This window comes from Columba livia, chromosome 10, assembly GCF_036013475.1.
Source record: "Columba livia isolate bColLiv1 breed racing homer chromosome 10, bColLiv1.pat.W.v2, whole genome shotgun sequence".
Taxonomy (NCBI): domain Eukaryota; kingdom Metazoa; phylum Chordata; class Aves; order Columbiformes; family Columbidae; genus Columba; species Columba livia.
The window spans coordinates 17366370-17386170 of record NC_088611.1 but is presented as its reverse complement, the minus strand read 5'-3'; the positions used below and the strand labels follow the sequence as shown (position 1 = coordinate 17386170).

Genomic DNA, 19801 nt, shown 5'->3' with positions numbered 1-19801 from the left:
TGGGATGCAGCATGGATTCAAGTACCACGACCACGTTTACAAGGTACATAGCCCAAGCTTGCTGGGCTTTTAGCTTACATTCGCCATGATGCTAGGAAAGTCTTGGGCTTTTGGACCAGTTCTGCCCTGCATCCCACCGACCTGCACCTCAGGCAGAGCTCACCTGCAACTACAATACAGAACAGGTAGCCAAAGGCATTACATTATCTTCTGTGATTGTGACTTACAGCTTTTTATTTGTCAGAATACCTTTCCAAAATGGTTAAAGAAAAAAAAAAAGCCCAAAACAGAAAAATCGTAACATACTCCCATGGCTTCCCTCTTCAGATGCATTAAACAGGCCTTTTTTGCCCTTAGCATACTGTGCTTTGGTATACCAACGTTATTCAAGTGTGGATCTGGTTCAAATGTTACAGAAGACCACTGGATATCATACCAGAGCTTTGGATCAGGCATCATGACACTAATGTCTTTTGTTTTCACATGAAAAATCATATCCATATTAATATTCTGAGAAGACTGAATACAAGGGGCCAGTAAAAACACCATCCACGTAAAATCTAACAAGATACACTACTTGTGAATAAGATGTCCCAGGTCTTTTTTTCATTAACACTTCATATTTTGTTGGAAGAAATAATTCCTAATACAATAGACAATCTTTTTGCATTTATTCATAATTCATCTCCTCCAGAGAACAGTATGTGGAGAACACAAACAATAAAATTGTTTGGCAGCCTCTCTGACATACAGGGGTATCTTGTCACAGACGAGATGCATATGCTTCTGAGAAGAGTATACAGTAGGTCATATTGATATTGAAGGTTTGATAACTCCCACAGTACAGAGCTGTCACTTAGGCGCTCCATACAACACTGACTTGTTTATGTCGGATATTCAGCAATTTACTTCTGTGATAAAGCTGAATAGAGCTAATGGCTGGAGGATTCTCTTACTGTTGGTTACACCGATTTTACTGCTTCAGAAGAAGCTATTAGCTAATGACAAGAATTTCCTTTGTAATCTTCCCTTCATCTTTGGGGGAAATAATTAATCATGTTCCAAGTACTTCAGTGTTGCTCAGCTTATTGTTTCTGGTTGCAACTGTTCTGTGTTTTGCTTAAGTTTCCAAGAAAGCGCAGTATACACGCTTTAGTAGGTATAAGAAATAAACAATTAAACAACAACAAAAAAGTTTATCTTAACTCTTGTGTGGAGTTAATATTTTCCCTCCTGTCTGAATTCTGGATAAGAACGTTATCTTGTTTGCTCTCTATTGCCTTGATTATATCTGTGTAGGTCATGAAGGGCTGTACTTGCATAATCTGCACTAAAGTAGCAAGAATACTTAACCTGGTTTGTGTAATATGAAAACATTATCAACATTGACAGCACTTCTGTGTATTTTTCATACTGCCAACCTCACTGGGGTATCTCACATTCTTCTACGGATCTCTTTATGGTGGTGGAGTCCCATCTTATTGACATTCAGTTTAGTCTACTCTTTCCGTTTATGCATAGGATTAAATTGAATAGAATCTTTTAAATACAGGAGATCAACCTGCCGTTCATCCAGGCCACTCTAAAACTGAACAGTACCTAACACTACAATAGGACAAATTGCAGAATAAAGCACCACTCAGTGTTACTGTGGTAGGGTGGAATCCAGACTGTTATACTGCAGGTTTGTAATGTGACTATTTATGATCAATCGAAGCAAAATGAAAATGTAAGTGCTTCATTTTCTACAAAGTAAAAACAGCTTCACCACAATCACTGCTCAAGTAATTTGCCACTTGGTACATTCCATTCAGGTGTAGGTAGAAAGAACAAAATTACTCAGTCAAAGGTGGCAGAATTCAGTGCAGATAAAAAATTCTGTAGAAGTAAAGGAGGAAGATAATTACAATCTTTGCAGCACAGAACCATTCTAATGTGTACAGAAAAGCTTTACCTAGTCTCAATCCACATATATTTTCATTTAAATACAGTCCTCTGCTAATTCTACTACTCTCTAAAGTTTTCATGCAGGGAGCATGAAAAAGATGGTCTTTACGAACAGATGGTCTTTTCAAGGAAATGTAGTTATACTTAAATAGAGACAAATGTAGTGCAGACTAATGGTCCTGTTAGAACACAAGTTCTGAAAAGGGAAAATATGGGACCACATAATATGCTAGCCCTTAATTACGGAGGGTTTTTTCCCTTTCTGAAGACAAACTAATCACTAACGAAGCTTAATTAGCAGTAAACAGGTACCAGTGTACAGTCATTCATGTACAAGCAGATGTTTATTGATTGTATTTGACTGAATACAAATGTGAGTAACTGTTGTTTAGGTATTATTAGTACAGACTGGGAAATTGCAACACAACTGCTACCTCCTCTACAACAAGTGAACAAATTCAGTCTGCCATTCACAGCTGCATTCTTACTTTAAAGGCTCAGCTTACATTTGAACACTTGGTAGCAATCTCTTAAGTGTCCAGCATGCTATTCTATGACCCTAATTACATTTGAGAGCAAAGACAGAGAGAGTTTACCCAACTTCAGCCCAAACAGACAATACACCTTTTTTTTTTCCCCCAAGACACCTCCTGATATTTGCTGTTTTCCACGTTTTTTGTGGAGATCCCGCAATTTTGTGCACAGTGCCCGGGCCAGCTCTTTGCAATAACAGCTGTAATGCTGAGTGCAACAAAGGACCAACTGGGACATAAAAGTTTGTATGGGTTGTTGCATTTTTCTATTTTCCATCTTAAGGAGTCTCTTCTCTCTTTCATGCTCAACAGAGTTCATTTATATCAAGTCTATCAGACCTAAATCTGTGAAAGGCCAGCGCAACTTGAGAAGGCCAGATGACTTTCACAGGAGTAGAATATTTGGGGAGTAAACACTGTCAGCTGGGGAACACAATCATGCTAGGGCAAAGATACAAAGGAACCTTGAAATTGAGAAGAAATCCTAACCTTTAAACTATATTGCTTTTTGTGTGTTTGTTTTCTTTGAAAGGCTCCTTGAGCTCACTATCAGAAGTTTAGGGCAATGCCTTTCAATCCTCAGCAGCCAGAATCCACTTTCAAGTCTACAAATACAATAAAATTAAATTATTTAAGATAAAGGCCTTCTGAATTCTTACTTCAACTGACAGTTTCCTGTTAGGTATAATGTTTTTTTGAAAAACATTTGAACCAAAGTAGCCAAAGTTGTCCTCTTCTTCTTTTTATTCTCTAATGAGAATGGTGAACCTTTCACCTTCCAGAGATAAGCCCTACCATCTTCCCCATGGGTCTGTGGAAAAGAGCAAAATGATGTGAGCACCAACAACAGCCAAGATCATTCCCCCACTGTGTTTGCAATAACAGCAGCAGCACAATGGAAATTCTGCACTTGGCAGTGCTGCCAGCAGCAGAACACCAATTTCTAGAGATGAAAAGTGAGCACGGCTTGGAGCTGCACCACCTCCCCAGGAACCAGCGCTCTCTTTGCAATGGCACAGGTCCACTAGGGTCTAACCAAGGGCAACAAGAGCCTTTCTGATGTGATAAGGAGGGAGAGGTATCGAGAGCTATTCCCACTCCTGTGATTATCCAGTTAGCTCAGTTAGGAGGCTCTCACAGTCACCAGGAAACACCTGAAGAGAACTCAGTGCTGCAGAAGCCCATGTGACAGAACTTAGCAACTTGTTTTGGTTTTCTCTGTTTTTTCAAAGTGAAAGAGGCATTAAACCTGGAAAGAATGACAAGACATGCAGTGTATAGCACTGGACCAGGATTTGGGGCTATCAATTTATTTCAACTTCTGCCTCAGGCTCCATCTTTAAATTTCAGCACGTCACTTCTCTCCCAGTGTCCTCCATAAAGCAAGATAACAATGCCTCCTTTACCTATTTGAGCTCAATTCTAACACTAAATGTAGTCATGTATTTCATGAAAGTACTTCCTTATATAGGACTGGAGCATTCAAAAGAATTGAGGCTGTGTCTGCACAGTGCATACAGTGATGTGAAATGCTGCTGCAATATTAATATAGTAATATTATTCATTTATTTAATATTAAGGCAAGTTGGTTTTGAAGATGCTAACAGAAATTTTAATCATGAACATGTTTCCACTTATGTTTTTTAGTTTTATAATGGAGAGTGAAACATTCATTTTAAAGTTGCTTAGTGATGAAAACTGGGAAAAAAAAAAACAACTAGCGATTAAGATATCGAATAAAGAAATGCACACTATAAGGAATATACTGACAGATAATGTCACAGCTGAGAGGAAGCATCTTCTAAAGTTAAATATTCTGTCATATCATGATATCTTATTTCTGTTTCTCTCATTTTTTGGAGTAAAAAGACTCAGCTAAAGAACAGCAATGCTACATTCTCTTCAAAATCAGATGAGTGAATATGCTTAAAATTGTCTTCCTATGGCTAACCTTAAACTGGGATTTGGCAAAATGAAGCACGAAAACTGTAACTAAGGGAATGCCAAATCCATTAAGATGAAGACAAAAGAACTGTAATATGTATTATGGGAAGGCTTATTTGATGGCAGTTGAAATATTTGTTCTATCCTTTTTGCTGTGGCCAGTATTTCAACTGAAGTCCTAAGAGACTGGCCCAAAATTTAGTCTTGCCTTTTGGGTACAGCCATGAAAACCCAGAATAAATCCACTAAAGCAACAGAATTAGTCAGGATTTCCTTTGGTGTTCTTCAGAGTACGCTGAAGCCAGTTGATCCTTTCTCTTTTAAATTCAGTGTTCAGTTTTAAACAAGACAGAAAGGACTTCTCCTCACAGTAGAAGTCTATGCTCACACCATAGTTGTTCTGACTGCCCAATCATCTTAATTCTCCCTCAAAAAAACAACTAGACTCAGACAAATCAGCACAAGAACATGCAGATACCACATCAGTTCCTGTCTTGAAAAGAAGTGGTGAACCGGTGTCTCATTTACAGCCGTTCGTGACTCTGCTGTTGATTTCACACAATGTAGCTCAGCTTCTCCACAGTACGAGTCAGGTGTGTCAAGCAGACATAAGCGCAACCGCGCTCTTATTTCTGGTATCTCTCAATTTTTTGTTTCACCCCACTGATGCATCAAAATGTTTACAGGAGAGTTAAAATTTAACATCTCTATCCATTTGATGGGTTTTGACTACAAACATGGTGAAAGAAGTAGTACAATCTCTTTAAAATGGTAAACTGCGTGCTTGTCTACCATCCAGAACGGTTTCTGGTCTATGCCTTGAGGAGCCTCCAAAGCACAAATAATATTACCGCATTGCTGAGCGCATCCTTCATGTCTTTCTGCCTTGTTTCAACTACAGACGTGAAAATTCCTTCATGCAATAATAATCTTTTTGTTTGCAACACAAATGCACTCCGTAACAACAAATTAATTTTCTAAGGAAAGAATTAATTTGAAGTCTGTTATAAATATTTCTTCCTGCTGCAGTTCTAAGTAATCCCCAAGCTTACTGTAACTAAGAAAAGTCTTGTGAAAATATGTATTTGTCCTGGCTTTATTTGCATAGATAGCAATACCTTGAGCACATAATCCTTCACTCTACTTCTGTGGTTCATCCGATCCAAAATTTTTATTTGGCTCATCGGCCATAGCGCAGGAGGAAAATAGTAAATACTGACTTCCTTGAAGTCATCAAATGGGTCTTTGGCAGTTATTGCTGTGGAGACAAGAATGAACTCTCTTGCAGCTTTTTAGGAAATAATCAGCACTGAACTAATTCAGTTTGCACAGTTACTGCTGGAAGTTTGATTGCAGAAGTCAGCCAAGTGAACACAGACTGATGATAAACACTTGAAAAAAAAAATTGCTTGTTGTATAAAAAAATAAATACTTGCAACAATGTCAATGCTTTGGCAGCTGTCCTATGAGGGACTTGGGTTTCCTCTCTTAGTTTGGAAGTAAACACATAGAAAGTTGACAACATCTCTAGAGTTTTCTTATTTCTAGCCTAAGAAACAGTGAAGAACAAATAGATTAGAGACTATTTAAGACTCTCTAGTAACTTTCCACACATTTCCCCTCAGATCTGACTTTGATTCACAAATACCATCATGTGCACTGTCTCTGAAACAGGTGACACGGAGCAGGTCCTCCACAATTTTAGGTTTACAGATTCAAGACACATTTGTAACTGATCCTGTAGCACAGCCATAGATCAAAGCGATGATTAAAATCTAAGTTCTGGTGGGAGTTCAATCACTTCAAAGCCTGTACATAGCAACATTAACATCCAGCCATGCATAGCTTTAAGGAGCGTGTGGCTGGGCTCAGAAGTCCCAGAGGGAAGTGAGGCAGTGTTGCTGTGGAAGCAGATAGCGCTCACAATACTCAAAGGTTTAAATCTCAACTACTGTCAAACCATCCTGGATAGCAAGGATTCCTTTTGTGTTTATCTCAAGAAGAGTAAGTTTGGGTTTTTCTAACTCTTGCTAAAACAGTAACAACAGAATTTCTAACTTTGAGATTAAATGCACTGCTGTTACCATACAAATGCAGTGAGAAGAGCAATCTTTGCATGAATTGCATACAGACAAACTCCTCCATAAATCAAAAAAAGTTATTTTGAAATAATAATTTTCTATGCAATGCTCAGGAATGTTCCCATTGTATTCCTTTGTTGTCTCATTCAATAATACCTCTGCACATAAATGGCAATAGCACAATCAGTTTACCTCTGCTATTATTTATTATTCATGTTGTGGGAGCACATAGAAACCCCAGCTATGGGGCCTTGATCTTATTTGTACTTGCTGAACAAATACATCCTAAGAGACAAGTCGCTGTCCTGAAGAAACATTTAATTTAAAGCCTAAACAGACAAGACAGACAAAGGGTGGGAGAGGAAATAACAGGGTGAAATGGCTTGCCCACAGTCACACTGCTAACCACTGACTTATTGAAGACAAGTACCAAGCCACTGTTGAGTTCAAGAATAGAAATCTGGTCAATGGGATCATTGCAGACCCAAATTCCCCAGCCTGGCCCCTGGAGCACAGAGCACTTTGACTACGGTCACCCTTTCACAGATGCTGCCCTAAATGATCTTATATGGCAGTCATACAATCTATCACATGCCAAATGCTTCTGCACTGAAACCTCAGAGAGCGTTTTTAGGGGTTGCAGGGAGTATACGCAGCCATAGTTGAAGATAAGCAGCACAGGTGCACCCTGCGAGATGCCCAGTTCCTCCAGCTTTAAATATCACGTAATGCACATCAATTTTTTGGGGATCCCTCACAGAGTTACTATGCTGTTAGTTTGCCTGAGCAGGACCAAACCCACATTTATTTATTCATGCCTGTCTCAGTAGCATAGGGAGCAATTACTGCTTATGGAGATTGAACGTGGAAGTCTGCAGTGATTAAAGAACATGGCATGGAGACCAGCTCGATCACGTTCACCACTCCTGAAAAACTCAGGCTCATTAAGCTCATCTGTTCATGCAGAACAATGTTAATTCACCCTAAAAAGGATGGCAGGAGAGGTGAAAGGTTGCTACGCGTCCCCAGAGCTTACATATGGCATTGGTAAACTACAAGAGATTTAAAAAAACTGGAAATAAGTGGGAGAGACCCTTGGTTCGCAATATGGCTGGAGGTGAAACATCTGTCACACTTTCTACATAACCAGAAAGACTCATTTATTACCCAACTCTCCACCCAGAGATTTATATGCACTGTAACATCTAATAGGTGAATGATGTAAAACTTAATAGTTAGGGTTAAAAAGGTAGAGAGACTTGGGAAACCTTCACCAAAGGCATAAGATTGAAGTGCTGGCTTCTGGCCATCTGAGACCCCAGGCCTCTGTTCTGTACAAGCAGACAAGATAGAAACAACATCCTGGACAAACTGCAACAGAAGTAACAATGTCCCACCTAATTCAGACCCCACTTCCCTGCCTTTATCTGGCCATTAGATTTTTCTTACACATTCCCACATGCTGCTTTTCAACGATAGCGTGGTACTTTTCCAACAACGTGACTCTGCTTTCTGACAGATGGAATAATTTTTATATATTGTTTTACCTGCCTCACTGGGGAGCTCTGCAGTGTAATTAAAACACAAGACTGATAAAGAGGTTTACAGCACAACGACATCACTGCAACATAATGTTCACTGGAGCATCACTTATTTCTTCCCATTTCCCAAGGATGCAGCAGTGCGCAATGCTTGCTGGATGCACAGCTGTTCGGTTCCTCCTGGTCAGGCACTGGAGGGCAAAACAAATGCAGGAATTCTGCCTCGAGTTGCTTGGCACCAGCTCAGCATCTAGACCTCTGCTGGGCATTCCCTACCTAAAATTTTACCTCTATCAGAAACATATGTTCTATGAGAAAGAAGATAAATTGGGTAATGGAACCGTACTAGATTAGGCACAGAATAGACAAGAAAAAAGTTCAGATGTGCCACTAGCTGTGGTGTATTGATGTGCTACAGGAGCTGATCACACCCTGTCCACAAGCGTGGGGGGAAAATTCAGGAGTTAAACAGAAAACAAACACACACAACAAACAAAAACCCAAACCAACCAAACCAAGCCATACAAAGCTGTTTGGCTGTTCTGGTGCAACTCTGACCATACTATTGCTTATATTTTAGTGCTGGGATTTTCAATGATACCTCCCAATGAGATTTGTGCATTTAAATCTCTCAATCTTCTTCCAAATTATAGACAACCTGAAGGCTGTATATGATCTTAGTATTAAGATATGTAACAGTAAATATATATCAGTAAAAAAAAACAACCAACCAACCAAAAAACCTTCCTAGAACCCCACACCAACTAACAGAAACAAACAAACAAACCCCAAATAAACAAAAAAACCAAACCCACTGTTTGGAAAGAGGTATAGTGATAATTTTCTTATCCTCTGGAGACTAAACCAATGTCAAAGAGCAGTAAGGAATGTATTCAGAGGGCTGGTTATTATATTATTACCTACAACAGGGCTTCATCCTGATGCACACAAGATTTCCCATTATTGGTGAGAAATTGCTAGACTACAAAAGAAACCAAAACCAGTCAGTGGTATCAGCCAAGCTGGCCGAACAATGTTAATGTACCACGCTGCTCCTACGTTATTTCTTAGTGATCTTTTCTCAGTTTCCGTCTTTTGTCACCCATCGGGCATGCTGTGCATGGGATGAAGAAGCAGCAAGAAATGCCAGCAAGTTTCTGGATTAAGACTGACCTTCTGAACCTTCTATGATAAATTCAGCCTTGCTACTGCTAACCATGTAATTTCCCAAGGATACCACCAGCTGCAAACAGCAAAGGAAGACTCTGCCCCAGCACCTTGGGGTACAACCCATAAACATGACAGAAACTACCCAACTCAATCTTTACATGTATAGAATAAAGCCAAACATTTTCATGTGAGCTTCATTTTTCTGATGCTATTTCATTTTCTTCACTTTGCACGAAGACAACATAAAAGACGCACAATGTTAAACTTACATGTGAATCTATGGGCAAACGTCTGGAGAATGTTGGAGTGCTGACTTCACCTCATTGCCACAGCATTGACAAAAGAGCTTCACAACACGGGAACAACAGACACAGGCTGGCATTTTTTGGTTGAACAAAGCAAACAATGGAAAATTTTTTAGCATTCTAATTTTTAAACTACCTTAGAATGGAAATTCAATATAAGGACTTCCATAAAGTCAGCAAATCACCATAAACTTGGAAAAAGCACATGTGAAATGAGTGGTTCAAATGGATGCAAATAGATGACATTAACCTAAAAATCCATGAAGTGAAAAAGAAGTAGAACACAGATGAAGCAATAAAGGCCTTGCAAATAGACATTGTTATTGAGGTAAAACAACACTTTATCTTGGCATGCATTAATAACCCATAGGGATTGTAGGGATCTGCTCAATAGTGTGAACTATCTGCAAGCTCAGCAAAACCCAAAGAAGTTATTGATCACTCTACCATTAAAAATCAGTTGACATGAAGCCCTCTGTGAATAGGCAGCACTTAGGACCAGAGAAATACCCATTGCCGATCTTTTTAGTAAGAAGTTTAAACAATAAATTGACTATTCAGACAAATCTCTCTTCTCACATTTGCCTTGGAAATGTCATTGTTTTGGAAAAAATATCAAGGAATACTCTTTGTTAGACACCCTACAGTAGATCATTGATTTTACTGGACTTCTAAATTTCAGTATTGGTAACCTGAAAATAATAAAAAAAAAAATCTGTAGAGAAAAGTTCTGCTGTATTATTATAACAAAGGGGTATTGTTTAAAAAAAAAAAATCAATTGTAAAAAATTCTTTGCAAGGCAATAGCCAAAAAAAGGACAGTGAAAGACTGGATTACTTCTGCATGTTGGTAAATTACGTTAGGTCTGTTGTCAAATAAGCTTTTTGCTACTATTTTATTTTTAAATAATTCATGCTTTTTTCCACTCCTTTCACTAACAGGCTTATGTTTCCTGTTCTTATATTCTGCAAAAACAAAAAGCGTATTTGCTTATGTAAAGCTAAAAACATTCTGGTGTGGTTGGTTTTCTGACAAGTATCATGACAGTTTCTCTACAAAAAGCCTTTAAGACACTATGGGAAAAATGCAACATTCAGGGACATATTGCTGTATAGCTACTACAAAAATCAGATCTCAGCAAACCTACAGAACAACAGGGTATCTAACAAGCCCTTCTAGCCATAGACACAGTTTATTGTTACATAAATATAGTAATGCAAAGAGTTCTTGACAAGGAAGCATGACCTTTGTATTTCTAGCCATCGTTTCCTAATAAAATCTCTGTTCCAGTCTCTGTGGCTCTCCTTGAAATTCTGCCCTTCCCTTTACTAGTCGAGCTTCTCTTGGGTGACTTTCTACGTTTTGATCTTTCTCTCAGCACACCTTTAGACAAGCTCATGTTTTCCCTGTCATTTCTTCTCCATGGCTGTGTTGGAACCAGGGCTCTTTCCCTGGGAATCCTCACATGCACACCAGTTGTTCCCCGCTCTCGCAGAGGACACACAGGTTTATACATTTCTGCACCAGACCATAACCATCGCTTGTTTTGTTGGGTCAGAAGCACTGTCTGAAATCATGGCAAATTTAATCTTCTCCACTTCACCTATCCCCAAAGCCCTGTAAAGATCCTCCCTTGCCCTGTTACTTTGGCCACCCTACCTCTCTCTTTGCATCCCTTCATTATTTCACTGTCTTTTCTTGATTTCAACAAACATTAATTTTTTTCCTATCGAGAGAGATCTACCTCTACCACTGATGGCACTTTCCTATCGCATTCTTCTCTCCTGTCAAATAATGTATTTTAACATAAGACGATATTTGTTTAATTGCAAGTATGATAAGACTTCTACTACAACAAAGGGGATGCGTGGCAATAATTTTATTTCGCTTTTTAAGTAAAGCAAATAGATGTACTTATGCTTTTCAGTCAAAAATTAATTCCTGCCAATGTTTTCAAACAGGCAAAAGTACACAAGCTAAGCATTCAGAAATCCCTGATAGACAGGAGATGAAATATCATCAGTCTAAATCCACTGAAATTGTAGCATGGAATATATTTATTGTGTGCACAGAGGATAACTCTGCATTACTTCTTTTCACACATGACAGATGTTCATTCCTCATTCTTGTTATATGGTATAACTTAGTGGGAAATACCACACATTTCCTTTAACAGCAGAATTTAACCCCAGATTTTGCCCTCTAAAACTACAGCATGGCTTTTATTCCCACTGATTCTAAAAATACAGTAATCCACTGCTCTCTACCAGTTGAGGAGCACAGTCACAGGCAATCTGTTGCAGCCAGTTCTCTGTTATGCTTGCTGGGTGGTAACAGAGCCATCAACTCAGAAAAGCCGCAACGTAAGCAAAACCACTCATCTCTTTCCACTCAGCTGTTGTGTACAAGGAAAAAAAAAAAGGCACTGCACCGGCACTGCCTGATGTTGTACTTAAGAGATATCATTTTAACATTTATCACTAAATTTGGTGGTGTAAAGCCTGATACTTTCCTGCCAAACCAAGCTCTCTCATTGCTACGCTATGCAGCAGATTGCACAGCGGCTAAATCTCAGTAGGTGAAACTTGCGTGGAAAAAATGGAAAGCCTTAAATAAAAAGCCATTAAGTGATTTTCAAGAGATATAAGACAAAGGGAACAAGCGATGCGTTGTGATAAGAGTTCTGCTTTTGATCAAACAGCTTCCCCTTTTTATCTGAGATATATTAATAGCAAACAGGCAGCTCTGACTTCTATCACCTTGAACACATGTGGGCCTACAGGAGAAAAGATGAGGAGCATCAGTTAAACACTGCAGCCCATACCATGCGTCCCCCAAATCATTTTTACAGTGATAAGCACATGCAAATCTGACAGAGATTTTGCCTTGCAGTATGTGTTGGGCTGTGGACTGTAGACAGTAGCCTAATTGAATTTCGCCGTGAGTATGTGCAAGCACTTTCAGTGTATCTCTTGCTTGGGGTGCTACACTTAAGCACCATTAAATTGACATAAATGCAATAGAATTCAAAGAGCAAGCTCGAGCGTTAGACCTAGAACAAAATTCTCAGACCATTTTGTCTGGTCCCCTATCCGTCCAGCACTGCTCCCTGTGATAGATGCTGAGATGCTGTTTTACCTACTCTCGCTTTACTTTGTTTTACTCTTGTGTAACAGCAGTGATTTCCACCTTGTTAACATTCTAACGAAACAATATCCAAGGCCAATATTTAGTGCATTAGCAGCACCCTGTCCCAAGACATAAACCTGTTTGGAGACATTTGTAACCCTAAGCCTTGGTATTCCATTTTTAATTAACAAAGAAAGCTTAATACGCATTTTTTTTTTCATCCATCTGGCACTAAAATTGCTGAGTTGCCTCTATTGCATTTTCAGGAAGAGTTTGGGACTATTAGAAGAAAATCATAGTGTATTTTCTCTCTCTATGGTCCATTTGCCTATTTCAAAGGCAAAAGGTGTTTGGAATTGAGAAAAAAGCGTTAGAGAAGATATTGACTATACTCCCATTTTTATGTGTTCTTTCTATTGACACTAGAAAGGCCTTTTATTTACTTTTTTATATGTTTCTATTGTTGCATATCATGTTTCTGCATTTTCCCCCCATCAAATCTTAACACACACACACAAAAAAAAAAAGCTGCAATTAATGTCTTGTCTACAGTTTGAAAAAGGCCCAACTTCATGCTTTCAATTTAAAGAACCTGTTGTGATGGGATGACTTAAAAGGAGAATATTTTTATATTGCAATCTAGCACTTGTTCTCCTGAGTGATTCCTTTATCCTCTTGGGGGTATCTTTTGGGACTATATATTGAATTTTTAAATGAAACACTGTGAGTCTTTCCCTTCTGATGCTTTCAAACTTTTCACTGAAGGAAATTCTTGTGGGCTCTGCATAGACTTCTGTAGTACTCCTCCATCCATACTCCACCTTGCCTATTACAACTTTATCAAGTACCACATTACAAAGAAATTTAAAGAAACTGGAAACATCTTTGTTTCTAACTGAAAACCAGAGAGGGGAGAACATCTAAGGAGCAGGCTATGAACTGCTCTTTTTCTGACTCAGTTTCATTCGATATCCCAGTAGAAATATATCACTGAACATCTGTTTATAAATAAAGTGAACATCTGATTAATTCAGTTTCTATGTTTTTAATTGATCCATTTCTCAATACATAACGCACAAATTACCATATCTAGGTTGCACTGGAAAGCCCACATGAAATCCTAGAATATGCAGTGGGAGAGTCTTTGGGGAATTTGTAGCACAAGGTGAGTTATAACTAAGGTCTTTTATCCCCTCCTCTTTCGGAAAGGCACCCAGTACATCCCTGTAACACAGGTACCCTGAAATCATCACCCTGTGACACCCTCCATACAAGTGCCACCCCCTGCCCGAACTGGCCCAGGAACCCATCAGGGCCAATCTCTTGCTGTGGGACTGGCAATTACCAGATGCCGCAGCAGAAGCTGAATATCTCTAAACAGTACATCTAATTATCTACATTATCCAGGCAGGAAAAGAGATTTCTTTACATCTCCACATGCAATCGGTAGGCGCAGAACTTGGATGCATAATCTTTGGCTTAACTATAATTCATAACTTGTTTAGGGCCACCACAGATGTTCCTCAAGCAGGAGCTACCAAATACTAGATACAAATTTCTGAGTTCGTCACTGCAGATGCTGACAATAACATCAGGGTGTGTCTATACAGCTGTTATTGCACTCTAGCAAACACTGAGTGTTAATTGTCCTCACAGCCATTTAATGCAGAACCAAACAGCTGCTTCTGTAAGAGGAATCAGAAAGATGGACAACAGAGTTTCAGCTCAAGAGGGTTTTTTTCTAGGTGTGTTTTCTTTCATTACAATTTCTGTGCAAAGGAGCAAACCTGCAAAGCTATGGAGTCCAAGGGTGTGTGACAATTTCTAGGATGGGCTCAAGTATCAGGGAAATTTTCGCAAAGGTATATTTCTTTCATGAGAATTTTCTTTCCTATGTTGGCCCACAATATACTCTGCTTATTTATTTAACCCAGCATTTACAAACCAAACCAGTAACTTTTTAAAAGATGTGCAAGCAAGAATCCGTGTGATTTATCCTAAAAGGTTAAAAGGCGAAAGACTACGTATCTAGGCCTGCTCCAGAGTTCACTGTAACCAGTATGAAAAAAGGACACAAACCGATGCAGCTTATTCCCCTGGAAACAGGAATTTGAATTTACATTCATTTAATCTAAACATATCAAAAGGAACATCTTAAAGCAGAATGATGTCCCACAGTTCATATAGCAATTAATACAGGGTCATGTTGTCCATTACTGTGGCTCTTCTCCTGCACTGTATGTTTTTATTGCTTACTAATTACAGGAATGCAGAATCAATTAAGAGAAAATAATGAAAAGGAATATATAATTTCCATAAATAAAAAGAGCCCCTTTCTTTAGAAACATTATATAAGCAAATGAAGGAAATCAGTTTTAATTTAACAGATGGTAATCCATTTGAAGACACTGCTCACCACTAAGCCATACTTCCTAATTAGAGAATTTTGTCTCTGTGAACCTTTACTTATTACAGCATCATGATCTTTCCTGCCTAATCTGCTATGAAGGGCTAATTAATAATAACCCACACTAGCCAATGCAGATAGAATAAAGTGAAAAGAGAATTAGATATACATTATCTGGAAATAATGCTCACTCTCTGAAAAACAACTAAAGGACTTTATTGACCTAACTCATTTAACAAATGACACTTAAGTAATTCATTGACAAGCAGAACAATGGCAGGACTGAAAGCCTATTAAGTCATTTTTCTAACAGACATCACACTGCTTCGGCTGTAAATTTCTGGTGTAATTAATTAATTAAGACTTAAATATTTCAGTGATTAATTTCTATTAAAAATTCATAAAATATAATGGCACTTAGAGAAAGAGATTAAGGTTACCGGTATTTATTGACTGGACCATAAAAAATATATATATATTAGAAAAAAAACAACCCTCTTCTAGTTCAACCCTAGAACACTGAAAGCATTTATTGCAAACACTGTGAGAACAAAGTCCTGATACTGCTCTTACTTTTGGTGCATTTCCATTTTTCATTTGAGGACTGCTTTTAGCAGATTTTATTTCGGGATGAATATTCAGCTCAACTTAGATGCATACGAATTTTCCAAGTTCCATCACCTTGCCCAAATAATGCAGCTCCATCTCCTTTCTTCCCAGCTGAGCTTGTGCCACATCCAACCCAACTTGTAGACAAGAGCATGTCAGCCTTTTCCACCAAACCTCGACCCTGTCCCCTCCTTATTTTGCCCCGAGCTCCCTTCCCAGTCTCATACTTCATGTAGTGTCTGCCACACAGTATAAATTACTGTTTTGCTTGCAACAAGTAGGGAAGGCCTTTTTTGTTTTCTTTTCTTTGGCACCTTAGAGCAAACCGCTCAGCTCAGCCTGCCTGCTAGAAACAATGATGATTTGCTTTTATTCCTCCTCCACATTAAAGTCTAAGTCACACAGGGAGGGACCTTAATTCTGTGCATAGAAGCAGCAAAACCACGAGGCGCACAGTCACTACAGAGATAAGATTTCCTTCCCATCTGCAGGAGATACTCACAGTTTTTAAAACCAGCAGGGGACATTAGATTACCCACACTGACCTCTGTTTTACGGCACATTAGATTTCTCCCAATTACCATTCCACTGAGATCTGCAGGTTTAGACCAACCAGCTGAGTTTGCAGGACCAGGTCTAACCTCTTACATCCCACAGGAAGTAATAACAAGCAAAAGAAAACTTAGAGGAAAATCAAAAGAAGATAATTACCTGGTATTCTAGCCTTAGCTGTTATCAACGCATATTGCATTTCACTTCTTCTCCTATACAACTCTTGGCATATTCAGCACCTCTGATGGAAATCAGTGTGGTAGAATAACAACAAACATACCCAGGGCTCTTCAGCCCTCTTGGCTGTATCATTTCTATTTATCTGTTGTCTGTATAAGTCCCTTTTTTATAAACTCTTTCTTGAGGCTAAACATTAATGAGAGATACTGCAAACTCAAAGCTCAAGATTTCTGCAAGCTTAGTAGAACGTATAATCATTGTAAATGCTTTTTCTATAAAAAGCTAATATTTTTAATCTTTTTTTTTTCCTGTTTGAATTAAAAACCTCTTTCATATTTGATGTATTAATTGTATTAGCAATTGCTCTCTATGGATATCAAATCTTGCATGTTAATGCTTATTAGTACATCCAACTGGATGTGAACAATAAATAGAAAAAAGTGTAAAGTGCAAAACACTTCACATCATACATCACGGGAAAAGGATGGGAAGCTGTAATTGCCAGTGATTGCAGTCAAGCCTGTAATAATTGGAGTGAAATCTAAGGTGAAACTAATGTGAAAACTGTAATGTAATTTAATATAAGTTAGAGGGTTAGATTAGTTTATTAAATTTGGTTAGAAAATAAAATAAATGTAGTTTCTTTACATTTCCTCAGGTACAGCTTTTTGAGTAATGTAAGCAGCTAAATAACATCCCCATAGCCCTCCTTAATTCTTTCAATAAAATTCACCTGTTCTGCAAAGCACACAAACACCAGCACCCCTGGAGGAGGGGAGTGGCGTGAACCCGACTCCAGAGTGAACCAAAAAGTTGTGCCGGTGAGCACAGCGTGTCACCGCACAGCTCAAACCACCGGCCATAATTCAGCTCCTTGGCTTTTTGGTGTATCAGACCTGTTTTCCCACAACTGCTTTATATGCTGGTGTCACTGTGGTGACACTGAGGGCTTAGCCTGTTTGGAAGTCGTGTGGTTTTCTTCGTTTGGTTGGTGGTGGTTGTTTTGTTTGTTTGAAAAGAAAAAGGCTATTTGGGATCATTAGCATAGAATCATAGAATCATTTCAGTTGGAAGAGACCCTCAGGATCACCGAGACCAACTATAACCTAACCTAAATCTAGCACTAAACCATGTCCCTAAGAACCTCGTCTAAATGCCTTTTAAACCCCTCCAGGGATGGTGACTCCACCAGTTTCCCAGGCAGCCTGTTCCAAATTTCTGAGTGAGCATTTCTAACCCTGCACAGGGTGGTGCTGCAGGGACAGGTGGGTTTCAGCACTGCCCTGAGCAGAGATCAGTGACCACACTTCCCAGCTTCAAACCAGAAGGTGTCCCTTGGGGTGGGGCTGTGTAGAGCTTCAGAATCATAGAATCGTTGAAGTATTTTGATTGGAAGGAGACCATCAGGATCATTGAGTCCAGCTATAACCAAACCCTAGCACTAAACCATGTCCCTAAGAACCTCGTCTAAATGCCTTTTAAATCCCTCCAGGGATGGTGATTCCACCACTGCCCTGGCCAGTCTCTTCCAATGCCTGACAACCCTCTCTGGGAATAATTTTTTCCTAATATCCAATCTAAACCTCCCCTGGTGCAACTTGAGGCCATTTCCTCTTGTCCTATCACTTGTTCCTTGGGAGAAGAGACCAACACCCTCCATGCTCCAACCTCCTTTCAGGCAGTTGCAGACAGTGATAAGGTCTCCCCTCAGCTCCTGTTCTCCAGGCTGAACAGCCCCAGTTCCCTCAACCACTGCTCATCACACTTGTGCTCCAGACCCTCACCAGCTTCGTTGCCTCCTCTGCACTCTCTAGTATTTCAGTGTCCTTCTTATGATGAGCAAGTACAGCAGAATCTTGCTCAGCTTGTTTTTTGGGTTTGCCCTCCATCTCTATAATTTTCTCTCAGTGTTGCTCCTCAGGGATGTTATCTCCCTCCTCTCATGGATCACTGCAGGGTTCCCTTCTGCTCTTTCAAGCCCAGAAGCTTCCCACCCCACTGCTCACTGCCCTGGCCGGCTGCTGGCATGAGTGGGTAGAGATGCCCAGAACAACCCCCAGCAGCAGGAGGTGTAGGATCAACAAGGGCTCTCTCACTGCTCTGATACGTCTAATTTACAGTGAAATTATCAGTCCTTTGGGACAAAACTCACATCTTTGTGTGCAGCCTCAGACAAGAGCCTGGTTCTGGATCCCACAGCATAGCGGGGAGCTGCTGGTGCAGGGGACAGATCACCCCATGTCCACTTCACAGTGACACACCACCAGCTGCCAGGGCTTGTGTTTGTTCTCCGTGGGAAGAGTAATCTCACTTGGGATAAAAGGGTTAATCCCCTGCTGATTGTTTAAATAAAAACTGCTAAGAGACAGTGAACATACACTTGGACTGCCACCAATGTGGTTCAGACTCCAGGTCTTGACGGTGCTTAAAAGTCTCTTAGCACAGTTCTAGTCAAATCCAGCTCTTCAGGATTTGACCCTAATCCAATCTTGGCCTGAAGGCAGGAGTTCTAGCCAAGCAAGGCACACTAACACCTATGCTATGACAAGATAACCTCTTCTTTCTTTGTGAAAACTGAGTTTAATTGCAGTTTCATTCATGATAATGACCTACATAATTTTCAATAATTGGATACAATTTATCTTTTCTTAATGAAAAAAATGGAAATTAGCAAAGAGATACGATACTGGAAAATGCTTCATTTGAAACCTCTTCATTAATTATCAGGATGTCTAAACACCATTTTGAGAACTACGCTTACAGAACAAGAATCCAACTAATAATTTTTTTCATTCTTCTATGGAGTTTACTGCAATACTTTACTTAAAAAGCAGCACCTACTTCTAAGAGGTACCCGTTTTATTTGGGTACCATTAGCTCAGTTTCAGAAGTGACTGATAGCGCCACATACACTGTCTTGAACAGGTAGCATAACCACCAGTATATATGTGAACGTACACTCTGAACTCAGGAAATGAAGATGTTTAGGACTTACTGACATTCTTATAAACTACTCAGATATTCCCAGAATTTTTAGTAGGTTTTGTATCAGCTGCAGAATTCTTTAAATCCTTGTTTTAAAATTATTTAATAATTATAATTCACATCATGTTCCTCATAACTAGCTCTCACATCACTATTTGATGGATGAAACAAAACAAGACAAACTTTGAAAAGACTGGTATACCTGTTATATTCTGGGGGATGACAATGATTACTAAAACTCAGTGTAACACGCTGTATTTACCAAGTCTTATTTTACATTCGTCAACTTACTAAATTACTTTGACATATCTCCAGTTTATGTTCTATTACTGAAAAATAACTACACAACAGATGGCAGTGTGTTAGCATAACAATTTTTTTCAGCAGGTCAATCTACAAGGTGCTTATAGGGATTGA

The 19801-nt window shown here is 39.2% G+C and overlaps 1 protein-coding gene across 2 annotated transcripts in view; it reads right to left on the bottom strand.

The window, feature by feature from the left end:
- The window catches only part of FHIT (fragile histidine triad diadenosine triphosphatase), a 537196-nt gene that overhangs the window by 104146 nt on the left and 413249 nt on the right, over nucleotides 1-19801 (bottom strand). The gene's annotated exons all lie outside the window — the stretch shown is intronic.